Source organism: Mesoplodon bidens, assembly GCF_964165515.1.
Source record: "Mesoplodon bidens genome assembly, chromosome: 4".
NCBI classification, from domain to species: domain Eukaryota; kingdom Metazoa; phylum Chordata; class Mammalia; order Artiodactyla; family Ziphiidae; genus Mesoplodon; species Mesoplodon bidens.
Genome location: NC_138160.1, coordinates 42778293 through 42801133, shown reverse-complemented (window position 1 = coordinate 42801133; position 22841 = coordinate 42778293). Strand labels below are relative to the sequence as shown.

At 39.4% G+C, this 22841-nt stretch overlaps 1 protein-coding gene across 2 annotated transcripts in view; it reads left to right on the top strand.

The window, feature by feature from the left end:
- ARL15 (ARF like GTPase 15) overlaps positions 1-22841 on the top strand; it is a 419563-nt gene that overhangs the window by 90194 nt on the left and 306528 nt on the right. The gene's annotated exons all lie outside the window — the stretch shown is intronic.

Here is a 22841-nt window from a genome sequence, read left to right as displayed (position 1 = left end):
ACATCTTCCCAGGAAAGCCCCTGTGTAAAACCCCCATTAAAGCAAAGCCATCATAAAATCATTTCATTTCCATAACACTTGTCTTCTGACCTATGTGAAATGTACCACAACTCTTGAGGTGCGTATTTTGGTTCTTAAACAAGAAAACAAACCCTGAATACAAAATTACCATGTATGCCAAACTGTGATACAAAAATGAAGATAAAAAGTAGAGATTCTTTCCTTCCATATGGTGAAGCAATTTGGGGAAAGAAATTGGACTTTGGGCAGGAAGGCAATGTCAGATTTTTGGGGGGCAGCTGGAGAGTGCATTTCAATGCCCTGAATTGCAGAATTTTATTCAGAATTAAAGAAAAAAGAAGACACCTGTCTACTGATTTCACTCCTAGGACTTATCAATCTTAGTGCTGGAGCTGGAGTCGGCACTGTGGATCTCACCAAAGCAGGGCGGGTGTTTCAGGCAGACTGCATGGTTTATTGGCCACCATTAGTTAGTTCCCCAAACTAAACAGAGAATCATAAATTATGGGATGTGCGTTGTTTCTTATCTCTTGCTGGAGGCCATTGCTAATTTCAGAGCGAAATGAAATGGGGCTCACTCTTTTGTGTAATTACAGAGTAAACCCCAGGTAATTGCGCTAGTAAACAAACATGTAGCAAAGTGGAACTGGTCTGCAGTTCCCTAACGGCTTCTCTTTAAGGCCCTGGGGACCTAGGGTACCTTGAAATGCAGGATGGGGTGAAGGTGCTGAGTACTGTATTAAAAAATCAAGCAAGAAGGAAGTTTCTAACTTAAGGCCACTAATATCTGAATTCCATGCCAGAAAATGTCAAGGTAATGAAACATGTCAAACAGAAAGTTCGGTGCAGACGCGCTCCAAGGGAAAATCCAGCTGAATCAAGTTCAGTGGCAGATTCCACTTAGATAAACCATTGACTCTGGAAAGCTATACATCTCCTGGAGAAGCTTCTCCCTGTTTTTCCTCCTTTCATCTATAGCAAAAGCAAACAAAATGAAGGCGAGGGAAAGATAAAGAAATCGTGTTCATACGCTGGGTCAATTTCTAAGCCAATTTTGACCTTTATAGTAAACTGTTTTCCACATCTGCCGACCACAAATGTCTACGTATGGTAACAGGTAACTTACGTTAGTACCATATAATCTGCAAGACGTAAATAACTAGGCATTGTAATTATATGGCAGTTACCATACAGTTGAAGTAGTTATATGGTTATTAGTACCCCATAAAATAAGGTGATAGTATTTTTCTTTTTATAATCTAGTATAGGAATTTCTTCTTTCCATACTTTGAAAGGTCATAAATAATTTTGGTATGTTCTGACGTTCAGTGAAGGCACTGTAAAGAAAAGTGGTTATTCCTCCAAGATGCCTGGGAAGTTATCCTCTTCCTGATGAAATGTTAAATATGGATGGATTAATTGTGTGTTAAGTTCTTGATTTTGCTAGATGGTCACCCATAATTCTGGGGAAAAAACACACAGTCAGTATGGAGGAATGAATTTTTGGCCATGATATTTCTAATGCAGTTTTTGGAAATTCTTAAAAATCACATTATGAAATATTAGTAGTTACCATTAACATCCTTTTTCTTTTCTTTTTTCCCCTTCCCTCTTCATTCCTTCAGCTTTTCTCCTTTTCACTCCTCCCTCTTTCCCTTTTCCTCTCTCTTCTTTCTTTTTCTTCCTTCCTTTCTTCATTTTCTTCCTTTCTGTGACTACTGCCTTTTTTCCACAGATAATTAGTATGATATAGACTGTATTGGTTTAAAAACAAAACCAAGACTTAAAAAAAGTCCCAAAATAACTTGTATTTAATTAATAGGTAATTTTAAAACTTAAGAGTTCCCTGCCTCTTCTGTGGCGATTATCTTAGTTCCTGGTTCTAGTTTTTAAAACAGGGAAAGTTTTAGGCCTTCCTGATTCAACTCACATTGTCCACAGCACACCTCACTGTCTCTACCAAAGAGGAGCATTGAATTTGAAATTTGATGCATTTTAGTCTTCTTTTTTTCCCCTTCCTCTCTGATCCTCTATATATGGCTTCTTTGCAAAACAGTTTTGTGCAAGCAGACATGACTTAACTCCATTCCCTACATAGAGAACTATTCAACTTTACTTTTATGTGTTTTGAATACTGCCTCATCTGAGACTGTGACAGCAATAAAGTATGCATGGCCAACCTTATTTTAATAGCGCAAGAGAGCTGCTTTTAATTAATAAGTGGATCTCTTTATGTCTGGGGTTTTCAGTTTATTTTGTGGTTCTTTGGAGTTCTGCAATTATGTGGCCTAAAAGGGCTATGTTAGTGGAGACTAAATCCTTTTAAAAATCAGTCATTTACGTGTTTTGTGTCTGTAATCTGTGTTTTCAGATTACAGTCTTTAAGAAAAGGGGGGAAAAAAACCCCAGCAGTAGCAGTTTTTCTCTAGAATGTTAAAATCTGTAACCCATAAATGTATATATTTTAGCAGTCATTAATGGAATGCAGTCTCCTTGTACACTGATAGAAAACTGGCCATCTTCTTGAGTTAGTACATCATATGGGTCCAAGTTGCTTTAAAGAATCCTCATATTATGTTATTTCCCCACTTGACATCTACTTTTAAACCACTAAAAAATTGGTAGAGCTTTGTATAAAGTATCTACTAGGTATCTTTTTGAGCACTCTAAAAGGTGTGCAAAAGCTCTTACATGCTGGTGATGCCATTGTAGTCTTGTCTGATATGCATGGGTTTTGATTTAGGTTGTCAAATCTAGGATTTCAACACTCACCACGGCTTGTGCACTGTGCTTCCTCCTAGAGGAATCTAGAGTCAGACCTGGACCCATAATGACCCCAAATAAAGTGACTGATTCCTTGGTAGTAATATGGAATGCTTTTAAATGCTTTTATGATTGACATATGAATGCCGACATCCAGGCTTGCTTATGTTGGTTTGTGATCTGCTTTCTTTAGAAGGTATATTCTATCTACTTCTGCATAAGGGATAAGGGAGAGGATATTTTGTGGCATTGAAAAGAATTAGCTGTAGGAGCATGAGCACTCCATAAGTACCTGCACCAACATCTTCTTGGCTGGGTATTAGTTACTGGGTTAGTCTGTAGGTCACTATATTTTAAAATTTAAAGAATTAACCAAAAAATTACGGCTCTTTACACATCGAAAGGAAAACGAGAAGATGTTATCTTTTTAAAGTCAGAGGTAAGACTGTGAGCCACCTAACTTTTCCAATTTCTTTTTGGTTCCCTGCGCAAAGCGTCTCTTGAAGGCTTTCTCGGGTCAGCTATAACGGGAGGCTACTCTGGGGAACACGGGCGCTCCGCGGGCACTGTTACGCAGTTGGCAGTAGATGGCAGTACTGTTCCACTGCAGTATTTAAAAATCACAGCAAATACTGCCCAACATTTCATCCCCAGTCTAACTTTGAAAATGCTTGATTAGCTACATTAAGCAATGTTTGGGTGGTTTTTTTTTCCCCCTTTTAAACTTACAGAATTATAGCGACAGTCTGAAAGAAAGCCATTACTGGTAGACAACACGATGATCGGTTGTAATTTAGTCAGTGCAACATGGGGAATGGCATATAGGTTTTTAACTATTTTTGTAACAACAGCCTATATAAATGTATAAAATTGTTAACCAGAAGGATTATAATTTCTCACTTATTTTGTCTCGATTTTTTTCCTCCTTAGTTTTATCTAGGATAACATCTGATCATCATGGCGGATCATCTGAGATGTGCATTTGTGTGTACATGTTATTTCTTTTTATTCTTGTGGGTCTACACATATGCCTTGCAAATGAACTACTTTTTAATCCTGTTAAGGGATCTTGGTGTATATTAACTAACTTGTAGACCAAAATAGCTAATATCTTTACAGTTTTTATTTATTTGGAAGTTCAGGGAATGAGGCTGTCTTTGGGGAAGGGTAGGTTACCTTCTCATATTAGGTTTTCTGTAGGTCCCTTATGGAAACATGCACTACAGAAAAATAAGCTGTTCTTCTGTTTTTCTTTGTGATCCAGATTATGTTGTATTGGTTACCTCTCTCTCTTTCAGGTTGAATAGAAAATAACAGTATATGATCATCTTATAAATGAAAACTTGCACAGTCGATTGGCAGTTAATATATTTCCTGAATTTTTAACATTTTAAGAGATTTTTAGGGAAGATTTCATATACTATGAGGATGAAATTAGTAGTTTTTCTTTCTTCTTTTTAAGAAACAAAAGCATTATGTTACTAATATTCCATTTGAGAAGAAGATAAATGTATTTTGTTTTGTGAAATACTTTGGGAGAAGTCTTCAATTTCAAACTGAACTGAATTTAAGAAAACTATGGCTTTGCTGTTTATCTTACATTTTCTCATTTTTTAAAAACTGAATTTGTATCTAGAATTGTAAAATGAATAATGATAGACTTAATCTGGCTTTTTTTAAAAAAACTTCAAGACATTTAAAAAAGTAGAATGTAATGCTTTTTCTCTGTTACCTTTAAAGGCTTTAGCAGGTAGAGTAGAAAAAGAAAACATCTCTGTGCTGCTGAGTATGTGTTCTGTTTCAGTTATTGTTTTATGCTTAGCTCGTGTGGATACATCAGTTGTCTTAACTACTATATAAACTTGAAAGTTGCCACATGGGCCACAACCTGTGATAGCAAGTAATTCCTGACAGGTTTTGTTATTATCTTCTTAACCCCCTGCCATGATCAGTACATTTTAAAGATTCATTTATGGGGTGTGCGTGTGTGTACATACACACACATGCTTACACACAGGATGTAGAAACAACTATAACTGCTGTAAAAGAAAATATGTTGGTGGGAATTTGTGTGTAACTTATGCTGAAGTATGTGAAAATTGGAGACATAACATATTTAGTGTCTCCCAGCAAACAGATGAATGTAGTAATAACAAATTCGTAAGATGGTTTTAGTCCCGTTCTTCCATCAGATACGAGCCAGCCAAGAAACAAATAAATCAGTTTCTCATAGGAGTACACAGCGGAGTGAAACTCTGGGCGTAGGCAGAGCTTCCTATCTCCCTGGGAAGTTTGGCTCACAGGGTGGCGGAGATTAAACAGTGCCTGGATGGTTTGCGATTGAAGTGGTGCTGTTGAGTGATACATTTTGAAAGAGTAGCTTAAAGTTTTGAAGGAGTAACATATTGTCTGAAAAAAATCCTGTCGGAGAGAATTCTCAAATTCTTGAAGACCAGACGGGTTCATTTCTGCCTTGTTAAATACCTCGGGAGAAGTCAGGATTCTTCCCATTTGACTTGCAATAGAGATTTCTCAAGCAATGTTTCTCTCCAGCCAGCTATAGGATGAGAAAGGACAAAAAAATTGGCTTTGTTTCTATTTTATGCACAGCCAGACTTGCTCTTATGTTTGTAACATTTAAAGGAGTTCAATAGGAGGCCCTTTATTCTTTGATCTAATGCCACAGTGCTGTTTAATGAGAAAGGTTTTTAATATTGTGTGCGATAATGAAAATTTCTGCCAGCTCAGACCAATATAATATAATATTAGATTTACACCTTGGATCCCTTCTTTTATTTCTTGTCCTGAATCCGCCGTGCCCACCCCCCAACCCCTCCCCGGCTGAAACAGGTAATTACAAAGGTCCTCAGATCAATTTTTGTAAAGGGGCACCCTGACGGGTACCATGACTGAAGTGTGACATGAGCCTTTTCCAATACAATGGGTGGCCTAACATTCCTCCGGACGCCCAAGCTCATTAAATATTCGGTTCCTTTTTTCCCCCCTCTCCCCCCTCCATGCACTTAGCTTGAGTCTCACTAAGTCTGGGGTTTCTTCACTGAAGACTTAGGAAAATTGCTTCGAGTTCTCAGATTGAATTTTTTATGTGTATGACTTCATGATAGCATTAGCATGTGCTTTGATCCATGTGTGAATGGCGCTGGGTCGGCGCTTATTGCCATATCCAGATGGTGTTACAGGGAACAAACAGTTGTGTTTTAGGATTTCTCAATAGACTGTCTAGACTGGCCGTGCAGCAGACAGATACAGCCACCCATCAAATTAGCGTTTGTCAGATTTATGGTAATGGTTCACCAAAGCCTTCCTGTCATTGACATTAAGATTTACGCCTCCAAAGTTATTTTGTCTTCCACAGAATATAGCTTGTGATTGCTCGGATTTAAAATAAAAAGTTTAAGACTGAAAAGTCTCTCTGAATGTGAGCTGTTTCTGAATGAAAAGAAAAATATAAAAGGAATTAAACAGTGGCTGCAGCTTAGGGGCTGTATTGATTAGGGAAAGGCACACTCCCCATCCCCCCGACCCCCCCCCTCAAGTGATAAGAAGGATGTTCTGTTCAGGTTGGTGTCTCCCATTTGCCCTTGTTGGAAAGAAAAACATGTATGTGGGTGACTCTAGCCAGATTTTGCCCTTTCATGTTCTTACTCTGGAGTAACGTGATCTGCTGCCCCAACGCGGTGGGAATAACCTTTTGACAGGCAGTATGTCCATTCTTGGTGGAAATGTTTTCCCAAGTCTGGCCAGGCTGCCTTTGATCATACCTCCTTCCAAGGTGGGGTCACAGCTACTATGCCATACTAGAGTCATCGGTTCCTGCGTGGAAAGTGAGAGACATGAGGGTTTAGAATAAATAAATAAATATGACCCAAACCCTCCGAAATTCTCAATCACACCGATGTTAGGGAGCTAGAAGGACGGAAATGCCCACATGGAGTGTTCAGGACATTTCGGGTTAAGCTTCGTGTGTGTCTTTTTGCGTAAATGGGTTAAGCAATGTATTCTGCACATTTTCATCCAAAGCACTTGCAGGCATGAGGGTTGATTCCATCCTGGACGTGCTGAGGCATGTCGGAAAATGTGTTTTCTTATTGTATGCTGGTGTAAATGACAAATGGTGAAGAGGCTGGGGGTTGATTAAAACGCCGAGACGGCCATGGGAGACAATATATAGGGAAGCAGGCTTTGCAGAGGTGAAAAGCTCCAGCATTTTTCAAAGGAAGTACTTTCATCTGTCTGAGAATGGGCATTTGGGGAAACCCCTGCTAACCCCTTTGGTATGTCAGGATGGAGAACTGCTGCCTGTTCTATTCCAGGGCAGAATCCTTGCAGAATTCTCACTCCCAGGGTATCTCTTATCTACTCCGGTGGCAGGCGAGATGTGATATCCACTGCTGAATAAAGCATTCTCTAATTGAGTACTGGACTGAAGGCTTCCTGCGAACCTCCAGGAGCCCCTGCATCTCAGTGGTGGTAGCTTTCCCCTCCTTCCCTCCCTCCCTTCTTCCCTCTCTCCTTCCCCCACCGCCTTTGCTGTTGCCACACAGTAATCACTTGAGAGGCTCTTCGGGGCTCTTTGTAAAGGCTTCTTGCTCATGTATGTGTTCAAATTTAGTGATAAGTGTATTTTACCAGTTGTAACAAAAAATGATGTAACTAGTGCTCAAATAAATTACATAGCAACAAAGTACATTCTCTCCAGTATAATAAAGTAATGGAATTTTCAGTTTTGCCCATTTTCAAGCTTTTAAATGTTGAATTAAATGCACGAAATAAAAATACTCTTCTATATTAATTTCCTTGAGTGTTTGAGCATTCACTTAGTTTACAGTATGTTTTTTAAATGAATTATGACCAATTTATTGAGAAGAATTTGCTTATCTCTGTTTTATGGATATAAACCTAGAAGATCCCCCCACCGCCACAATGGGAGCATCATGCTAAACAGAATTTTCCTCCAAAACTTCTTCTTTTCCTTTTCCCACTGTTTCTGCCTCCCCCTTTTCCTCTTTTTTCTTTCTGTTTTGCTCAAATGGCTAAAAGGATTCCTTCTGCAAAGCATATTTCTTAAGACCTCAATGATTTTTTTACACTTTGTTTTGATTAATTTCCAAATCATTGTTAAAACAGTGATCATTTGAGCACTGTCTCCAGTAAATCTAATTACTACCACCTTGTCTTTGGCAGTGCTTCCTCTGGGCTGTGGCAACGGAAGGGTTACTGGGCGTTTCCTAAGTTAGTAGTCGCGCTAGAACAGTTACCATTTTTGACTTGAGAACTATTTTAAGGTAGTAAGAAACAGTATAATTTTTACAAGACACATTTATAGTGTTTTAAAAAAGGTTAACTACCCTTCTTACACGTGTGTTTTTTGGGAAATTGGAAGGGTTGGATGGAATGCCATTCTTCCAACAACGTGTGAAAGTTATTTGAATAAAATTCCTTTTCTTTAGTTTAAGACTCTACTTTCTCTGGGACTCCTCCACATTTGTAATTTGGGCTTTACTGTTTTCAGAATGAAATTTTGATATATACTTTATGCTACATTTGCTTGATCAGACAACATATTTAAAGCATTCGTAGGTTGTTAGAACTCGGGATGTTCGTTAGACCTGAGTGAACATCTCCTTGAATAACCTCATTTTTCCAGTTGTGGAAACAGAGGCGTGGCTCTGTTAAGTGTTTTTGCTCAGGAGAAAGCCCGGCTGCCATTCAGGTTTCTCACTCCCTACTTTCCCATTTAATCACTACTTTTAGGGAGCTAGAGGTAGGTTCACTCTTACTTGGTTGTTTTACACACCTCCACCCCCAGTCAACCATGCCTTATCCTTCTCTATCTCTATTTGACAATTAGTTCAGAGCTAAGAGAGTGCGTTTCGTTTCCTCTTAGCGGGTTATACCAATAGAAAAAATAGAGAAAATAAAGTCAGTTGCGACAGATACTGGTAACTGTATACCCAATAACCATTTATGCATTCTTGCTAAAGGAACCCTAGTTTTAGCTGAGTTAGCAATGTGTCTAGGCCTAGTCAATGAATCGTGTTTTGTCTAAGATGCTCATGACTCTGGTGGTGTGTCCTGTCTGTATTGCTGACCAATGATCAGGGTGGGTGGGGTCTGCTTGAGGTGCTTTGGGAAAACTTTTGCTTTCTTGTGAAAAGGGACAGATGGGGTTGACTCAATATTCCTCCACCCCACCGTCCCCCCCAGTCCCGCCCCCCCCCCATTGCTCTTCCTCTCACCTTGAACATGGATTTGACACCTGGAGCTGCTGTAGCCTTCTTTCTACCTTGGAGGAAAGGCCAGCTTTTTTTTTTTTTTTTTTTTTTAGTGAGTCCTATTTGTTTAAACCAGGGGTTGACATTTTGATTAAACCAGTGGTTGGCAAATTATGACCTGTGGGCTGGCTGCCTTTTTTTGTAAATGAAGTGTTATTGGGACATAGCCACACTCGTTTGTTTGATATTGTCTGTGGCTGCTTTCATGCTACCAGGATAGAGTTGAGTAGTTGCAACAGAGATACTTTGGCCCATAGCCTAAAATACTGACTCTCTGGCCCTTTAAGTTTGCTGACCGTTGTTTTAAAGCACCATAAAGTGAGTTTGCTGTTACTTGCAGCCAAACACATTCCTAAAGTCAACCAATAATCATGATCCCTGATTTGTGACTTAGCATTTCCACCTGCTCAAATTACCCTTGTCTGGTTAAGCAGGTTTGCTCCAGTTCAGTATATTCCTCATCTGTCCACTAATCATGATGTCCTTCCTAAACTGTCTGATTGTCTTTGTTCTTATATATATATTTTTAAAGATGAGAATGTAAACATGTTTCATTTAAGTGCCACCTAAAACTCATGTCAGCTCTTTGATGTTCCAATAGTCTAACTGTCTAAGGCATTGCTTTCTGGGGCATAGAGAAGGAAAATTGCCAGGGCTCTCAGTGCTTGGGGTCTGTTGATGGATCTTAAAGTCTTAACTGATAGAACAGCTCCCATCTCCCCCCACAACTTGTTGCCTTTTGTGATTTAGAAGGACCAGAGAAAACTGACAGTAACACCCACTCTGTGACCACATGTACTCCTTGGTACACACCAAACAAGTCACTAACCTGATATGGGAAGATAAATTGGAAACACTTTTCTGGTTTTAGTAACAGCTATAATTGGGCAGCCTGTCTTTTGAACAATAAAGAGAACCCTCATTTGATTTTGGAGGAAGGTAGAACATTCCTTATGTGTGAATACAAAGATAAACAAAAGGTACCTAATGACAATGTGTGTCTTTTCATGCTGGTTGTAAAAGTATCAGATAGGACTTGTCCTGCTTTTGCATATTGTGTAACATAATGTTGCAGACAAGCACTACACTGGGTTCTAGGAGACTGAATTAACCACGAGTTAACTTCTGTATGCCACAGTTTTGCACCAGCAAGGAAAGGAGATTGGACTTTATGGCATTTGAGGTCTCCTCCTATTCTAAGATGGTTATACTTCTAGGAATTCTTCATGGTGGCTGGAACCCATTTGAGGATTAATCAGTTCAAACAACAAAACAGCAATAACAATACTCTCTTTGGAAAATTGAGGTACTGGTCAGAATGGCCTTTTAATTTTAAGGCCCGGATGCCTCAGAAGTTTTGCCATTGTACAGGTTTCCTTCAGTGTCAGAATAATTTTCTGGGGATGGAAACTTCTGGGTGAATTTAGGTTCTGTAATAGCAATTTGCAATGCTCTATGTTGATAATCAAATACAATATATTTCACAATATATTTATTATTTTTTTAAAAATAACATATTTAGTTCCTTCAAACTACTATCTTCAAAGTATAGATTTCCAAGGAAATAAGTAGAAGTAAACTAGTTGGAAAGTAAGAGTGGATTCCAGTGAAAATAGATAATATTAATACATTATTATTTTTATCAAAATTCTCTTGCCTTGTTTAAGAAATTACAGTTCATGAAAGACAAAATTTTAACTTGATTGGGGAATTTTATAATAACAATGTCCGTGTCACAGAATCTTAACTGCTATTTTGAAGCAAACATTTCTTGCTTTTTAGTAATAACTGCTTAATAACAATGAAAAAGCTTGTTTTTGTGAATTATGCTTATTATGCTTACTTCTTTGGCTTTTTATTTTGCATGGAAGACATAAAGGAATACAAATTTTGGTATTGTGTTCAAGCTAAATATTAAGACACAGAACAAATTACCTTATTTCTACCACTTATTCCCTTTTTTCCTTTTTCAAAGAACTGTCTGTAGCTATTCTGGAAAGTATGTTCTAATGAACACTCTGTAATGCTGTAACTCACTGTGTATCTTTATATTTTGAATAGAAAATTGTGATGTAATAAAGATAGCTGCTTCACTTCTTTGAGAGAAAAGGTGAGTTATGAATAAATACAAATTTAAAAGTAAGAAAGGCTGCCAGTTTAAAAGACTCTGGAAGAACGTTGACTTTGCAAATAACTGTTCACAAATTAGCCTTTTTATACAGCATGTCTGGCCAGTGTCTAGGTCCTGACAAATGATGCTAGGTGAATGATTTTCTTCATTAAACGTGCTTTCAACTAAAGAAAGCCTCAAAATTGTCATTTTAAAAGAATGACATGACCTGTGTTCTAAAATACAGGCACACATAGTTTTCTAATAATGGATATGGAAGTGAATATTGAATTCCACATCTCTTACTTTTTTATTACTTAGTTTTAATTTATATCAGTGTTCTATATGAACAATTTGTAAAGGGTCAAATAATTTTGTAAAGGTTATGAAAACCACTGGTGACTTCTTTCCTTCCCCTACCAATCCCCTCTAACCTCTCTGTAGCTTTCTCTACTTTTAACTATTTAGCTTTTTTCCACTTTTTTTTTTTTCGTATTTACTTCCATTGTTGTAAATAATGTGCTTATATGACAGCTTCTTGACTCTTCTATTTTAGGTATCATCTCTTGGCCTCCCCCTTGGGAAGATGTGGATTTAGCTCTTTTTCCTCTCCCTCCCATGCACCTTCAATATACCTCCTTACCCTCCCAGTTAATGTCATGGTTTTGGGTAGATCCACAAGTTCACAGCATTTATGCCTTTGTAAATGCTGTTCATAGCTGTCATGTAGTATGTGATGATTATTTTTCCTTCTTGTTCAACCCTACTCTTCCCAGAGTTGGTAATTGTCGTGTTCTTTCACTTAGTTTGCTAAGTCCTCATCAGTTCATTCCCAGGTATTACCCACAGTTGTGTAAATCTCCTTTTAATCATATCAAACAGGTATGGCGTACAGTTCTACCAGTTCATCCTCTTGCTGACATGTCTCCCAGAGCTTTGGATCTCCTCCACTCTGGACTGGCTACTGTCCAGGATGCTGCATGGCTGTCACCCCCTAATCCTGTGCATTATCAGGGGGAGTCCCTCCTCGTCCTAAGGATCCCTGCTGGCTTTCAAGTCTCCCACTTCTCAGCTTACTCCAGGGTGCATTAGAGGTCAATTTTTGGACACTTGGCTTATCAAACTCATGATTGATGGTCTAGTTGGTGTTGAATTCTAGGTTGGAAATGATTTTCCCTTGTAGTTTTGAAAGCATTGCTCCATTGGCTTCTAAGCCTCCAGTGTTGCTCTCCAGGGGAGAACTCTGTATCTGATCTGTTTTTTTGTGGTGGTGATTTTTGTTGTTGTTGTTTTTTGTGTGTTTGTCTTTTAATCCTGTTTGGAAACTCCAGTCTTCCGAAATTTCATGGTGTCCTTTGGTGACTGTTTTTCATTACCGAATGTGCTAGGCCCTTTAAATTTGAAAACTCAAATACTTAAGTTCTGTGAAACTTCCTTCAATTTTTTTTTCCCTCTTTGTTGGCCCTCCTGGAGTGATCCTCTAATTTTTATCACTTTTATCTTGTATTTTTCATCGCTTTGTCCTTTTGCACTCTTTTCTGGGAGATTTTCTCAAATTTACCTTTTAAGTCTTTTATTGAGTTTTAAATTTCCGTTTACCCATATTTTTTCCCTATTTCAAGAGCTCTATTTTGTAGCATCCTGTTGCTATTCTTCTTTTGTGAATGCAGTATCTTTTAACTTTAGGCTTTAAAAATATTAATAATATGTATATACATATTTTCATCTCCTTGTATAGCTCTGTTTATCCTAAGTTGCTTTTTTTCCCCCTTGTTAGTTAGGTTTCTTTCATATTAATGGTTTTTCTTAGATGCCTGACAACTCTTGTGTGTCTGCTTATATCTAAAAATGGAGCATTATAGAGCTAATTCAGAGTTCTCTGTGCATGGGTGGGAGTTGTCTACTGTGGATCTCACCCCAGGGGTATTTGGTTGTTTTTTTTTTGAAGAGAGGCCCCAACAATCACAACTTTAGCTTTTCTCTCTTGGACTGATACTCCCAAAAGGGATATGTTTTAAGCTTCTACCTAAAGAATATAAGTCTGGTTCTCAGTGCCCTGGGAGGCATGTGGGGCAAAGGGCTTGGGGATTTCAGTATTCACTATGTTAAAGTTTCACTTGATTCTCTTTTTCTGCACGTAGCCCTGCTGTAAACTGTGCCTGGTGATTTTCACTTCAGATGCCATGTTTCATTCTTTCCAGGGAATGAATGTATAGTCTTCTACTCGGGTGGGCAGGCAATGTGAAATGGAGGGAAGGCTGTAGAACTCTCAGTGATTCTTTAAAGGGCTTTGAACCAAGCCCCCTGTTTTTAGCCCTACCTTTACTCCCGTTTATATGGGATCTCAGACTCTACCAATTCCTGAGCTTCTTGGGAGTTGTAGGGGGGAACTGGGTTGTGTCTCTCCTTCTCCCCACTGCTTGTTTAGATTAAATTCTTCTGGTCTGCTGGATCACAGTTACCGCTCATTCTTCTGCTTCCTGGCTTCCAAAATGTAGTTATTTTCTGGGTCTAAGTGTGTTTCTATCTTTCTTTTTAAAACATCTCTCTTTTAATCATTTTAGTGCAGTTGCAGGAGAAGGTGGAACTAAATGACTGCATTCAACCTGCCCCTTTAATCAGAAGTCTTTTCTCTCTTTCTAATCATTGGTCACCTTCTCAACAGGCAGTGTGGTCGAAAAGTACATGTGCAGTGTGGGCAATTTCACTCAGCAGAAGACTGAATAGAGGCATAGTCTGTGTGTGTTTAGATGCTTGTGCCCTGCACATTTTTAGGATGAAGTAACATTGGGGGCAAAGTGTCTCCTTCAGAAGGGTTTGTTTTGTTTTGTTTTGTTTTGTTTTGTTTTTTGCGGTATGCGGGCCTCTCACTGTTGTGGCCTCTCCCGTTGCGGAGCACAGGCTCCGGGCGCGCAGGCTCAGCGGCCATGGCTCACGGGCCCAGCCGCTCCGCGGCATGTGGGATCCTCCTGGACCGGGGCACGAACCCGTGTCCCCTGCATCGGCAGGTGGACTCTCAGCCACTGCGCCACCAGGGAAGCCGTCAGAAGGGTTTTAAGTGCAGGTGGATTCTTTTCTTATTCCCTTACTTTCCCTGTGCACACAGATACCACCCCATCCCCAGAATATTGAAAGGAACTTTGGAAGTAGGAGCGTGTCACATCCTGTGCATGCACTGAACAGTGGCTTTTGAGTCCCTGTATCTTCTCATCATGTGGTACAGGGCACTAAGAACCATTTACCTGAACATTTGGACCACCTTCCTCCAATTCCCCCTCCCCTAGCCTAGATATTTTTAGAGTACTTACCAGTGTTCATGTTCTCCTTTATCCCCCGGGAAATTATGAATTTGAGGAAAAGGACAAGGACGTTAATAGTGATCAGGTAACTCTAGTGGCTGTTTCTGGAGGCTCTCTTTGTTCTTATTCATTCCTTTGACAGGAAGTGCATGGAGGGCAGGGATATGCCTCTCCTTTATTCACTTCTCCACAGCAAAGTGTCAGTTACTTAATAGTTAATTAAATATAGTGGCGCTCAAATAAGGTTTATTGGACAATACACCAGATACCAGGGTTCACTTTCTCATTGTGTCCCAGGTGTAATGATAGTTTAAGTGGCACACCCCTCAACGCTTAGAAGATTACACCCTGTAGTCTAAGTCCTGCCCTTCAGGACCTGTCAGATGGGCCGGTTGGTGAGGATGGACAGTCATTCTGGGGCATCTGGTATTTTGGGATCCAGGGGCAGTCCCTGAACTCTTGTCTTATTTGGAAGGAACCCCATACTACAACTTTTTTACCCCCTGTGTTTCACCCTCCAGTGCAGTAGTTCCTTTTTTTTTTGAAAGCAGATTAAGCCCTGTGTTCAAATTCCAGATCGCGTTAGCTGTGTAATCTTTGGCAAGTGAGGCCTCTGAGCTGCAGCCTCCATCCTTCCCGTCACAGGGACGGATTCAAGTGCGTACCTCCCAGGGGAGCTGCGAGGATTAACTGCGATAATCCTCCTAAAGTGCTTGGAAAGTCCTTCACCCAGAGTGAGGGCTCTTCACACTGTAGCAGTTGTTAGGATTTTTCGGGAGTTTGCAATCAGGGAAGTTAGAAAAGTGCAAGGGAATTGATAGCAAAGATGATTATAAGTAAATGACTCTACATTTGTCCAGGTACTTCCATGAAAAATCGTGTGCAAACTACATGAATACAGGGATTCTGAGTGTTAACTACTAAATAATGAGTTTTGTTTGCTCTAAAATAGGCAAAATGTTCAGAATCGCCGCTTTAATTATGGCCTTTGATCCACAATACTAAGGGAACGTTCAGGTTTTAAGTCTTAAGTTTTCAAATCTTATTCTGTATCTGAAGTATAAAAAGGTAGAAAAAAAAAGGAACAGAACTTGACTTGAAACTTTTTTTTACCGTTATCAAAAATTTAGGGTGTGTGCATTATTTTTAGTTTCTAGGAAGACTAGGTATTGGGTAATTTATCTGGGATTTTAAGAAGGCCACAGTCTGTAGAAAGTTTAATTGGCAAGGGGATAATGGAAATTTATGTTTAGGTAATACAGGTACTGAGCGCAATTCAAAGCAGTGTACATCTGCCAAAATCTTAGCTCATTTATGACAGTTTAAGACTAAGTTCTCAGCAGAAGTGTTGAGAGAGAAAGAAAAGTGAAAGGCCTAACTCTTGAACACATGGGCAGTGCAGCATTTCTGCAAGTCTGTGGGAATTATAGTGAATAGAATGGAGTCGGGCATAGATAATAGTTGTATGTGAATTGTTTTTCATCATAAGCGCTCATAGCTGTGAATAGAAAAGTTAAGTCCTTAGTTTTGTCTTTTCACCCTCACTGTTACTAATATAATTATCACAATAGGACATTTTGTGGTTTGGTTAACATTTGAAAAATACAGACATTGATTTACTTCTCAAAATGAAAATTGTATATATCAACAATATACCCTTTACCACTCAGCTTTCCAGAGTTGCTTAGGTAGTAGCTTCCGGATTTTTCAATTTTGCAGTAACTATAATATTAAAAACAAATCCCCCCCTCCACCCCCCGGGCCAGGGTGTGTGTGTGTCTGTGTGTGTCTGTGTGTGTCTGTGTGTGTGTGTGTTTGCATGCATGGGTGCGCACACAAATGTGGAGCTTTATTTTGCCAATGTGGACATTAGGAAAACTATGCTTATGGACTGTCACTCAGTTTATTTCCTGACAGAAAAGACTTCCACCACCGCCCGCACCCAGTAGCAAGATTATAATCTTTGAATAAATAATGCTTTTAAATTGAATAAAGATAAATTTATGAAAAAAAAACTATTTTGCTCAGTTCACAATGGATGACTGAAAACTTACTTACTGATCAACAGTAGTCCACAAACCAGTTCTAGGGAACATTCATTTGTGAATTGAATGATCATAGTTGATGGTTCTACGCATACGTAAAAATTGCCGTGATTAAAATTATCTTCAAGAGTCTTAAAATCAGTGTTACTGAGGGTAAGTAGAGGCTTGTGTGAATGACACAGAGATCACCCAAAAATATTTCATAGAATTGTCTGTGTGCAAATCATTGGGTATTTACTTATATATACAGTCTTATTATATTAGGAAATAGGAACAAGATACTATTTTAACTTGTTCTTCAGGGAAAGAATAAAATGATGTTGAACAGTCAGTTGTCCTGAGTCTGTTCTTTTGAGTAAGACTTGTGATGCTAGGAAATATTTGGAGAAGTCATCCTCTGACACCCACCACTCCCCCACCCTCCGCCTCATAATCATTTATCAAGTGCCTCTCATGTACGTTCCACTCTAACAAAACATTAATCCAGCATCATTGGGAATGGCAGATCTACATACTTTGAAGTTCATTGGCAACCAATTAGATGTAAAGCTTTAAAGACTTTTAGCACATATTTAATCTTTGCAAGTAGGGTATGCTGAAGATAATAAACAATTATCATCTCTTTACTATGGTGCAAGGTTGGTGTAAGAAAACGTGTAATACTTTGAAATGAGCCAAAAGACGTTTGGATATCCTGTCAGTCTGATGCTGTCATGTCTGGGGATTACTCGATCTCTAGGGCCTGGGTCTGTGTCTTTGACCAGACTATTTTATACCTCTGTAGAACTAGAAGTTAACTTGGAGGACATTGAAAGCAGTGCACATAATTCTTGTCCATAGAAATGCAAATTAGTTATGTCCTGGGGAATGCAACTGACCAGTGTTTGCACATTGGTTTCAACATTCCTTTGCTACATTAAAAATGTGATTCTTTGTCTTCTCCTTTGAACTGGTTATAACATCTTTTTCGGTTCCCCCATTAATTAATGAGTTAAATGGAATCTTTGAGACACTTTATTTTATATCTGTATGACAGTCGTGATTTTACCTTTTTTGAAAAATTCTTTTGTGTAGGGATGGCTTTAGGAGATTTTTAGTAATGCATGGCTCTTGTTGCAGCTTTTATGTGAGTTTCTATACTGGTGTTCTTGCCTGAAGTCTTGGGGTTGTATTCTTACTCATTTTTCAGACCCTTACTGTCAACAATCAGTGTTTGCTGTTGATTCTGAGGTGATAAGGTCGAGGGGAAAAGATTAGTTTATGAATCAGATGGGAGATTGTGTTCTCTTCCCACTCTCGGTGTATATCCCCTTTTTCTGATTCTGGACAAGTTAATTTAGCTCCAAGGAGTCCAAGGTTCCTCTTCTGTAAACGTCAGACCGTCTATCAAAGTGCTGGGTACAGGGCTGGCACTTGGTAAACACTCAGTGAATGTGTGTTACCTTTTCTCTCCTGTTTTTTGAAGGTATGGGTCTCTAACCTCTTCTTATCCTTCACCCTCTTGGTTTTAATCTGCTGAGGCCTAGAAACCTAGATAGCTAATCTGTTAGAATTATATCTAAAACAAACGTCATTAGATTGTGACCTAGAGCCTGAGGAATTTTACTATGAATGAATTACATAAACTTTATAGTTGTTAAACTTGGGCATGTCTGCTTTGACTACCCAGATGCCTTTTTCCCCCCTTCTGTATTCATGGCATTGTATAGTTGAAGTTGATGGTTAAGTGATCAGGAGAAGTTAGTTGTTATTCTTTTTGGTTCTGAAGTATATTAAAACTTTTTGTATCTAATTCATTAAGGAAAATTATATTTTCTCTTGATTGGTAGTAATGCATTAAAGTTAATTTGTGTCCCCTGAGGTTTGTATCAACAAGTGAGAGGTGTGTGTATATAAAAGAGGTAGAAAAAGAGACAGGAAGAAGAGTAAGTAATATATGGGGGGAGGGGCTTGCTGTGCATTCAGGAGAGCCAGATGAGGGAGAAAACCTAGGATTGTTTGGAAGATGTTTGCGCAGAGTGTTCCTGTATGAGCTGAATGTCCATGGTAAATAGGGAACCTCCTGAAACTATGGCAGAGAATGGGGACTTTTCACATGAACATTTCCTCTCCTTAGAATGGAAAACTGCTGCTTCTCTACAACTTCTGCTACATTGATTTTTCTTTTTAATACATTTTTTTATTTAGTTTTCTTTGGCCGTGTTGGGTCTTCTTTGCTGCGCGCGGGCTTTCTCTAGTTGCGGCGAGCGGGGGCTACTCTTCATTGTGTTGCACAGGCTTCTCATTGTGGTGGCTTCACTTGTTGCGGAGCATGGGCTCTAGGCACGTGGGCTTCAGTAGTTGTGGCACACGGGCTCAGTAGTTGTGGCTCGTGGGCTCTAGAGCGCAGGCTCAGTAGTTGTGGTGCACGAGCTTAGTTGCTCTGCAGCCAGTGGGATCTTCCCGGACCAGGTATTGAACCTGTGTCCCCTGCATTGGCAGGCAGATTCTTAACCACTGCACCACTAGGGGAGTCCCTGGTACATTGATTTTTAAATCAGAACTATGTTAAGGCACTTTTTTTTCCTGTTGACTTTCATTCATGAAAGCTGATATTTCAGATATTAATTTGACTTTAGAAGACCTTAAAGATAGGGGGGGAAACCCCCAAGTAAAGACCCTTCCTTGTAAATACTTGAAGGATAATTACATTAAAATGGTCTTTTCTATAATTTAAAGGAGCTGGATCATTATTAATTTTCAGCATCTCACTTGTAGTAGTTTTCTGTTGCTGCTGTAACAGATTATCATACACTTAGTGGTTTAAAACAACATACATTGATTACAGTTCTGGAGGTTAGAAGTCTGAAATGAGTCTCCCCAAGGTAAAATCCAGGTGTGAACAGAGTAGCATTCCTTTCGGGAGGCTCTAGGGGAGAATCTGTTTTCTAGCCTTTTCCAGCATCTAGAGGCTGCCTGAACTGCTTGACTGTTGGCCCTTTTCATCTTCAAAGGCAGCAGTGACAAGTCAGTCTTTCTCACAGTGCCATCTCTGATTCTCACGCTTCTGCCTCCCCCTCCCCTGTTTAAGGACCGTTGTGATTACATTGGGTCCACCTGGAGGAATCCAGCATAATCTCTTTAAGGTCAGCTGATTAGCAACCTTAATTCCTTCCTTTCTGTGTAACATAACTTTCACAGGTTCCAGAGATTAGGAGGTGGATCAATTTGGGGGAAGCCATTAACCTCCTTACCACACCACTGTCTCCCACGAATATGGTTTTTCTGCCTTGATTCTTATATAATATGGCAGGGTGCTACTTTGTTGTACCTGCCTAAAACATAAGTTAAACAATAAAATTTTTAAGGAGATGGGACTCGTTAAACTTGGGCTAAAGAGCCCTCGTTCATGTGACTTTAAAAATCTCAACTTTATAATTCATTTGTACCATACATCCTAGGTGGTACCATGTTTTGGGTCGTGAGGGAATTTCTATTTGCTTTGAATTTCTCACTCGTTGTATATCTTACTCACTTGGTTTTAATCCGTATGTGTGTGTGTGATGTTAAATTTCTGGCTTGAAGTTTTCTAAGGAGTCCCAGTTACTAAGATGAGAAGATCGGGCGGATGGCCTGTTGTGACTTGGGGTTACCTCAGACTCTGAAAGCACAAAAGCTTGCCTCTTCCATGAAGAGGTGGTGGGTAGAGAGATGTTGAGTTAGAATGAATCAGTTTGAGTTTCTTCTTTCTAAAGTTAAAACTAAGGCCATACTCTGGTGTTCTCTTTGGTAAGCCACAGATATGAATCGAAGATGAAACCAAGGAAAGCTGTTGAGGAGATGAGAATTGCTCAACATTTATTTGGCGCCTGTTGAATCTGAGGCATTTGAGTGGAGACAAAGGACATAGGTGTTGTATATCCCACCTTCTTCCAACTGAGCTGCAAAAAAAAGTGGTGAAAGTAAATCGGTGAAAGTGGTGAAAGTAAGTCGGGAAGGGTAGGATTATTGTTGTTACATGTGATGTTTAAATAAAATAACCCGGTGAGAAGAATCACCATAGAAGTATAATTGTGGTTCAGTTTTTTTAGTTGTTACTTTGGCTTGTGTGTGAGAGGGTGACGAGAGGAATAAAACTGCATAAAAAGTTTGTCATGAACAGTTGATGTGCTTATTGCAAAAGCTAAACGTATTTTCTGTGGCACCTAATGACGTGAGGACAGAGCAACACTGACCTCTCCCCAACTCTGGTACAGGAAACCCTTTTAGGGAGTTGGTGTATAATTGTATCAACTACTTTTTGAGAGAGAGGATCTTTCTGTAGCCTTTCTCGTGTAATTTTGAGCACCCTAAATCGGTTTGTAAACACTTGTTGTTTCTACAGCCTGTTTCTTAATGTAAGTCATGACATAAGTTTTTCCTTCTCTAGGGTTTTCATGTCTTGGCTGTCTCTCAAAGCTCGACGTAAGCAAATTTGGAGGCAGTGCCTCTGATGAGGGCCTGTCATTTTCATACGCCATTATGCTCTGTGTGTTCTAAGCCTTTGAAAATAGCTGAATGTTTTAAATAAGTGAATGAGCTGCTGTTGTTTGGACTTGCATCCCCTGACCCCCAACGTTGAAGTCCTGATTGAATCTTGTTGGTGCAAAACATCCAGACCTTTTTTATGTACTACTCTAGATGGATTGCTTGTAAGAAATGTAGGCAGGTAAAAGGATTAGTTTTAATTATGTTCAGAGCTAGTGTGATCATGAAGCAGGGGGAACCCCTCCCAATCAGGGGCTTTTCTGTGACACCGGCCTGAAGACATTTACCTGAAAAGCGTGTTAAAAGAGCAGTCATTTAAAGTTCTTTCCTTGGCATTCATGAGATGTTTCTCATTACCTGGAAAACACCCAGGCAAGTTTGTACTGCCTTTCTACCATGAATTGCCAGATTAGTGTTTCCTCTACTTTTCCTCCTGTCTTACACTTCCAATTCCTGATTCTTCCATCAGCAAATTTTCAGAGTGGTCTTTCAGAGTGAGGCAAAGATGGGATTCAGTTGAATTGCTCCATGCACATTAATGTATAGAGAGATAAGAAGGAATTAGTCATCTGAAGGGAATCGGCTGAGGACCTAGGGATGATCTGCCCTAGTTATTTCTTCTGTTTGCTACTCTATGGAGCACAAACTGAATTCAGTTATTGGAGAGTGGGATGGGGTGAGACCCAGGCATGATCCTTTCCAATTTTGTGCTTGTTTTCTTTCCATTTTCTATCATTAAAAAAAAACTTAATAAAAATAAATTTAAAAAATCTTTTAGAGAGCTTACACACTGCAAAGCAAGGCCAGCAGTATGGTAATCAACTACTTTGTTTTTATTTCTTTGTTCATCTATATTCAAAGTGGAAATCCCTATGATTTCAAAAGAATGTTTAACTTCTTTGTCTTTGGAATTCAAACTATATAATTCTAACAGTTAAAGCTTGTTTACCTGATTAAGGGATATAGACCTGAGAAGGAAATGTGGTCTGTGATATTTTAACCTTTGACGTGAGTACTGCTTGACTTTTTATTGCCAAAGATTTCTTCGGAAAAGGAGTTATGAAAATGTCCCCCGGGGCTTCCCTGGTGGCGCAGTGGTTGAGAGTCCGCCTGCCGATGCAGGGGACACGGGTTCGTGCCCCTATCCCGGAAGATCCCACATGCCGCGGAGCGGCTGGGCCCGTGAGCCATGGCCGCGGAGCCTGTGTGTCCGGAGCCTGTGCTCCGCAACGGGAGAGGCCACAGCAGTGAGAGGCCCGCGTACAGCAAAAAAAAAAAAAAAAAAAAAAAAAAAAAGAAAATGTCCCCCTATTCTTAAAGATTCAAATTTAAATTTTAAAAAGATAAAATGATTTTAAATTGAACAGGAGTGAGTTTAAGTCGAAGAAAAGGAACTGAGTTCTTTTAAATATGTACTCAGATATACTTGTCCTCCTCAGTTTTAGTCTTGGACCAGCCAAAATACTCTGCCCATTTTAACTTCAACAAGTAAGTTGTGTACCGCCTGCTGACTTCTCATGGGCCATTCTGGTGAGCTACATACTCTAAGTTTTTTAATGAATTCTGCTTAAAAAAATAAAAAAGCTCTTGGATCATATGGAAGTGCAGAGTATCCTATGGCCTAAGAATTCATGATGTTGAACAATAAAGAAAAATGTCACCTCTAACCAGTTGAGATACTGAAAGGGAGCTGCATCAAAATGAGGGCTGGGACACCATGGTTTGGAGTACTCTCAGAGCTCTCTGTTTCTCTGGGTGGGTTATTAGGCTCTACCTCAAAGGTATGTAACATTTTGTTCTT